This window comes from Cimex lectularius, unplaced genomic scaffold (assembly GCF_000648675.2).
Source record: "Cimex lectularius strain Harlan isolate CLEC.00 unplaced genomic scaffold, Clec_2.1 scaffold74, whole genome shotgun sequence".
Classification (NCBI taxonomy): domain Eukaryota; kingdom Metazoa; phylum Arthropoda; class Insecta; order Hemiptera; family Cimicidae; genus Cimex; species Cimex lectularius.
The window spans coordinates 1010735-1018019 of NW_019392795.1; positions in this window are offsets into that span (position 1 = coordinate 1010735).

Genomic DNA, 7285 nt, shown 5'->3' on the forward strand with positions numbered 1-7285 from the left:
CCTACTAAATTTTTTCTAGTAGAGCGTTGTTTTGTCTGACTATTTTACACGATGGCAGTGTGATTTGAATATTTTTTACAACTGGGCGTGGCTAAGTATGTCCTTTTTTAATACTTGGGAGTGGCTAAGATGGTTAATTTTTTATTATTTAAGAGTGGCTGATCAACTAAATTTTTTCTACTAGAGCGTTGTTTTGTCTGACTATTTTACCCGATGGCAGTGTGATTTGAATATTTTTTATAACTGGGCGTGGCTAAGTATGTCCTTTTTTAATACTTGGGCGTGGCTAAGATGGTTAATTTTTTACTATTTAAGAGTAGCTGACCTACTAAATCTTTTCTAGTAGAACGTTGTTTCGTCTGATTATTTTACTCGATGGCAGTGTGATTTGAATATTTTTTATGACTGGGCGTGGCTAAGTATTTCCTTTTTTAATACTTGGGCGTGGCTAAGATGGTTAATTTTTTACTATTTAAGAGTGGCTGAGCTACTAAATTTTTTCTAGTAGAGCGTTGTTTTGTCTGACTATTTTACTCGTTGGCAATGTGATTTGAATAATTTTTATAAGGTGATGCTTAGTAATATTTTAAATCGGGCGTGATTTATTCTGTATTGAAATATTTTTTCACTGTCTCAAAATTTCTTTAATTTTTATTTTGAGAAGAAAAATACATGTAATATAATTAGGCATAATTAAAAAATCACCCAAAGCAGTGGTAACCCAAGGGAAAATGAGCCTATTGAAGTTTGAAAAGTTATCTTTTGATGGAAAAATGAATATGCTTAAAGTTTTGCTAGAAATTTGAACTTTTCCCGTGAATTGCAGTACGGATATTTAATAATAATTAATTAGTTAAATTGCCTTTTTATTGCAATTCCAGGTTATTAAGACAACGTCGAGCTCTACTAACCGTGTTAGCGAGTCGCAATAGCGTGAGTTTCCACCATCTCGTGGTGATTTTAGTTTAAAAGTTGTTTTAACAGTTTTAATTGCACGCTGAAAGTTTTCGGGCTGACGAAGGGTTGTTTTTGCTAATCAATGCCGTGCTGGCCTTATCTGAAGTTAAGTCCAGTTCACAGGTAAGGGGGGCGTCCTTTGAAAGTCAATGAAGTAGTCGAATGCTTAATTTTCAAGATAAAGCAACCAAGAAAATATCAAATTACATTATTTTATTATATCGATAATAGTATTTACATTGACAAAATTCAATAAAGAAGACTTTTTTCTTTTTTGTCCAATAATAGACTAAAATTTATTCTAGGATGGAAAAACGTTCAACCCTGGTTTGGAAGGAATGTACATAAAAATTACTCTTGGGTTGTACTTGGGTCGAATTGAAAATGGTGCTATTTCAGTTTGTTTACACTATGATCTTATTTTGGAAAGAACAATGCCTTCTCGTGGCGAGACTGTAAGAAGCACGCGCCTCGGTTTAACAGAGCACGCAATGCTTATTGACAATGAAGGGCGGATCCAGGTTGGTCATCGGGGGTGGGCGAGGGTAAAAATTTCGATTTTTTTTGCACATGGGAACTAAAGACGTGCAAATTGAGAGAAAACTCTACACATCGTTTTTCGACCGAACGCAATATTTTCTTCTCCTTCAAAGGAAAAAACTGAAAAAAATAACTTAATTTAAATGATTGAATAGTTTAATTTCAAAAAGGCACTTAATTTTCATAAGTTTCTAAAATGTTTTTCCGCCATAGTCTGCAATGTAAATGTTTTTAGTCACCAACATTAATGAATATACAAAATTTATCGCCAACTTAGGGATTATCACATCAAGAGATCGAATAAGATTAGAGGCAGAAATCAGAAAAGCACCAGAAGGCCATGTCTAATTACGAAAAAATCATTGTCTGCAATGTAATTTTTTAGCCCAAAACATAAACGAACAAAAAACACAATCAATCCAGCGGTGCTAAAAATTTGCTACTTTAAAAATTATAGAATTATTTGATAACAATGGGTGTATATTATTAGTTATTTTATGCAAAAACATAACATCACAAACATATCGCAATAGGATAAAAAAAATTAATCAAATATTTTTGTTTAACATTTACAGCTGGCGTTAAATCAAATTAGCTTCGGGCCATTTTTTTCCTAGACCACTGAAAATAATGAAAAAAAATGGTTTACTAGTTAACTTTTATTTAAGCTATTTAATTAATTATTTTCCCGTGTGATTTCAGTATTAACTTTTGGTAACAATGTGAGATTTACGGAAAAAGACGTGTGATGGCCACATCATATTTTTTTAATAATATTAACACAATTTTAAGTACTTTTTTTTAACCGTGATTTCTCTGTTAATTTAAAAGAAATCTTGGCATATTTGGTAACAAAAAATTAAGAAACGCCTGCAGTTTCATTTAATTACAAAAATAAATTAATTTGAGCTTTTAAACGAAAGAAATTAGGTTTCCAAGTACCGTATTTGAGAAAAAATTGGATTTTTTCAAATTATGATAACTTAAAATCCTGCTTAGATTTACGCCAAACTGGGCTTAAAAGTTACGAGAAGAATCCAGTTTAAAAACGGCACCAAAAATGCCAAAATCCAATAGTGAGGGACGGAGCTGGGGGGGGGGAATTAACCAAACCTAGCTGTTTTTTGGGAGAAAACACAAAAATGGCTAAAATTTTGATTGAATTTTTTATTTTAATAGCCTCTACCTCTGCGACCCCCAGTCCATTTGGAAGAAAATCAATCCAAAACGTCCTTATAGGATCCCTAACCACCCTGCCAAATTTCATTGGTATGCGATCAAAAATGCGAACGTTAGAGAGCGCTAGATTTTTGAAAGAAATCTACCTTAAATAAACATCAACATACAGGTTTCTTGATATCAAATTGAGTGATCGCAGTATCGAACCGCGAGACAAAAAAAGCCAAAGCGTGACACGTTTAAAAGAAACTGATTTAATTTTGGAAGGTTTATCAGACTCTATTTTAAAGTAAAGTCTAGACGATCGCGTAGAAGGTACTATTAAAATATGTACTAAATAAGCTCGCCTCCCGGAAACAGTGTTGCCCGCAGTGTTGCCAAAAGGGGGATAGAGGGAAAAACACTGTCAAATCAAACTTAAATGTCATTGATCGTTAAATGATTTGTACTGAAGGTTTATATAATCCTAAGACATATTACATATAACATATAACATCTTCACTTGGTTCTGGGGGGGGGTGTAATTCCCCTTCCACACCCCCTTGGATCACTACGGTTGGCAATCATCAGTTACAATTAGACCAATTGGAATTTAATCAAAAGATCATAGTACATAGTTTTTAAGATTTTACGTATGATTATTATTATTAAAAAAAATTGGCTTAATTGCGTTCACATATTAAAAAAATGATGGAAGTGTAATAAAGAAAGCAAAGAACATAAACCAACATAAAAATTAACCTCAGAAAACCCCTTATTTCGATATACTGTTTTAAACGTGAAACATTACACCAAAATTTTTAAATATAGAATATAGAAATAATCGAATTTGAAAGGGCTAAACATACATTGTATTGGGTTGTCCGGAAAATAATGCAGGATTTTGGTATTAAACAAAAAAAAAGAAACTAGTTACTTTAAAGCAATGTTCTTTAATCAAAATAATNAAATGAGTAATCCTGTAAACGTAAACAGAATATTTTATATAGATTTTTTTTAATGAAAACTTAAAATCCTGCATTATTTTCCGGACAACCCAATAATTCGAAGATGATCTGACTCTTGGTGTAAAAATCCTTACACATTCTAACGCCTTTATTATTATTATTTTTTTGATATTTTGTTTGGGCAATTTTCTTCTTTAAACACCAAACAGCGAATCGGAACAAAAAAGTTATGTGAATATTTGGAATGCCACCGTTCAACCGTGGTTTGCATGCGTGACGGTGGAAGACAGACATGCTCACCCGCGCATAGAAATTATCCACCTTTAAACTTCTTCAACAAATTATTCCGCAGTCGGATCAATCCCTCTTCCTTTCTACGAATTGTACCAATTTGGGTGAAAATCGAATATAAAATAACCAACGTTGACAGTGGGATTTATTCAATTCAGAATCTTTCTTATATATCATGTATGCCAAAGTTTTTCCCCAAATAAAATATGGCACGTTTTTACTGACGGGCTTTTAATCAATTATGACTAATCGAATTTCCTCTTTTACTAGAAGGATTTTTCGAAAGCTATTTTCAAATCGGGTCGTCTCGAGTCAAATTTATTCCCTTAGCATCCATTTAATTTATAAATGTTTTCATTTTAGGATTTGAATATAAGGTAGAAAGTCGGAATGATGGCCCACAGTCGAATGTGAAGAAACTGATTGATCGTACAATTATGGAAAATTGCAAATAGAAAAACCAAAAGGGATTACCAGGATGTGAATACTTAAAAAAATCGATAATAGGAAGCTTAAAGTGAGGTAAAAATAGAAAAAGATTAATCATGGAGGATAAAGTATGGTAAAAAACCCATAGAGGATGATTAAATGAAGTTGAGAAGACCAAGACTGCATAATTAAATAGTTAAAGGGTACAGGTTTTCAAGGTTGTTTTAGGGTTTAATGGTAATTACTTAAAACAGGCAGCTTCTAAAGGTCAGAGATGGTTAAAATACTATGGTTAGAGGACTGGTTCGGTTGGTAGGAATTGTTAGGACTATATAGTCAGCTAATTTTGGAAATGGTTAGAAATTGTAATTGATTCCAGCCAATCAATTTTATTTACGGCTTAGTTTATTATGGTAAGAAGTTGGATTGGGACGGTTATTTAAAGTATGTGATATTTAGGCTACAGGTTAGATAGAGTTAAGTTTGTTTTCCTGATAGAGTTGATCATGGACTGATAATGGATGACTTCTTCAAGGTTCCACTTTATCACCATATTGTTATAAATCCCTTATAATGAGCTGCAGAGATGCTAGTGTTGACGCCTGCAATACTATATCGTCTGCATACAATAGTGTCCTTATTTTTGGAGGTGGTAAGCAACCATCCATAATTATCATTTCATTTTTTTTAAGTTATCAACTAGCATTCCAACCATAGCTAAATAGTTACTTCTTATTACCAGGAACCTCTGCTAACATTTTAAATCCGGCCTAGTACCCGTCAACCTTATCAGACGTTCAATATCCCTAAATATGAACTGGATTGTATAGGCAAAATGGCGGTTGTTTTCTGGATACCCGGACACACAGGTCTGGATGAAAGAGAGGAAGACGAGGCTAGAAACCCAATAAAAAGATAATTAAACATGTGGCAGCGTCGGAGGATCTGACCCGTGGAAGCAATATCATCCTCACCTCACCCGATTAAGTGCAGGCCATGGGAGGTTGATACACGGACTTTTGGGTCAAAACCCGCGTATGTGTCCGGCATGTAGCGAAAGGTTGCATGATGTGTCCCACCTGACTTCATTGGTACCATACAGAGAGCGCGAAGGAATAATTATATAACCCCGTTCCAATTCTTAGAGGAAGCATAGTTGTTTTATTGCATATAGTGCTGATTGTACCCCCTTGCTGCGTAACCTAGAGTTTGCTGAGAGTAAATGTATTTATTAGCGTGAATGCATAGTGTTAGAGTATTCTGTGTGAATGGTATATAAATAAGAATGAATGTATTTTTAGAGAGGGTGAGTGAGTTTGAATTTAGGAAATGATTGCGTTAGGAAATGACCCAGATGTTTATGGCCGCTGGAGCCTAACCTTGGCGGCGGGGTAAAGGTGGCCATTCACGATCACTCCAAATGGAACCGCGCCAAGCCGTACAGCTCCATTTGGAGTGCCTGAAATTTGAGGGGGCATTCACGACCGCTCCACAGCTAGACGCTCCGAACGTCATCTAGTGAATTACCTTCTCAAAATGGATGACGATCTCTTCTGCTACTCTTCTGTTTATTTACATATTAAAAGCAAAAAATCGAAGAGGAAATGTGTAAGAAGTGGCTCCTGAACAGAAGCCGTCATACCCACATCAATGTGATGAAAGATCTTTCCCTTGAACCCGCCGATTGGAGGAACTATTAAGGTTCTATTTAGTGTTCTATTGACCAAATTACTTCTTTCAATTATTTAATCTTTTTTGTAAGGTTTTGGTTGAAATGAAAAAGCTAGTGCCACGGGCTGGATCTGAATCCATGGCCTTCGGCTAAATACGCCGCTGCTCTTCCATTTGAGCTACTTACCAACCATACCACTTCGATCCTCTCCGACACCAAAAAATAGCAAAGAGAGAAAATTCGAAAGGTTGTAGGTTGAGATGGAGTTTGGACCGGTCGAATATTCGGCACAGCCGGGCACGCCAGTTCAGTTTTGCCATTGACGTGGTTTTTGGAACGGCGTAGCTCCGTTTGGACTGCTTGGAGCGATCGTGAATGGCCACCTTAAGGACGGTTGCCGGTGGACTGTATTAGGTCAACTCTATACGCGCGAATGTATAGATGTTCATAGGTTTGATCTTATAGAAATCAGCAATCAGTAATAACTAATAAATACACCTCAAGACCATTAAGTAGCATCTCCCCAACAAGTCCTTTACCATAAATAATAATAACCACCAAACATAACCTTCTTCGTGCTTCTTAACCCTAACCATCATATACCATAACTAAACGTTCCAAATCACCAACCCCTTATCATCGCAGCCAATTTCCTACCAAAGCTAAGATTATGTTTGTTTATATTTTACTTTTAACATTGGTTTATGGATAAAAGCCAATAAAATGTAACAAACAGTATTTCTTTCACGGTGTATCCGTTGTTTTCATCGGGCACGCTTTCGCCTTTCACGCCATCGTTTTAAGAGTGAAACCTCTGCGTGTTTTATTTTTCCATAATCCATAAAAAGAATGTTTTTCTATCGCCTTAGCGTGTTTTACATAATTAAGAAGGACAGAGAAAAATTTTGGCCTGTCTTTCAGAAACCCTCATAAATATACGTTTAAAAACTGTTCTTTAATATTGGAATATATAGGGTATCACGGTGAAATAAAACAAAAAGAACCCCCTTTTGCCCTATGGACACTTCGTTTCTCGTTTCCATTTGGCCATCAGTCAAATGGACATGTTTTATTTATAAGCCTGGAATTCATTTTAAATAAATTACGGCCGAATTTTCCTTCTCTTGACACTTATTTCGGTATTCTTTTATTTTAACTGACAAGAAATGACTTATTTCTGCTACTGCTTCGTTGATTGAACAGATTTCGAATTAGAATTGGCGGTGAAGCGCATCTAAATGATTCATACGTGTATGCTTTGCTCCGCGAG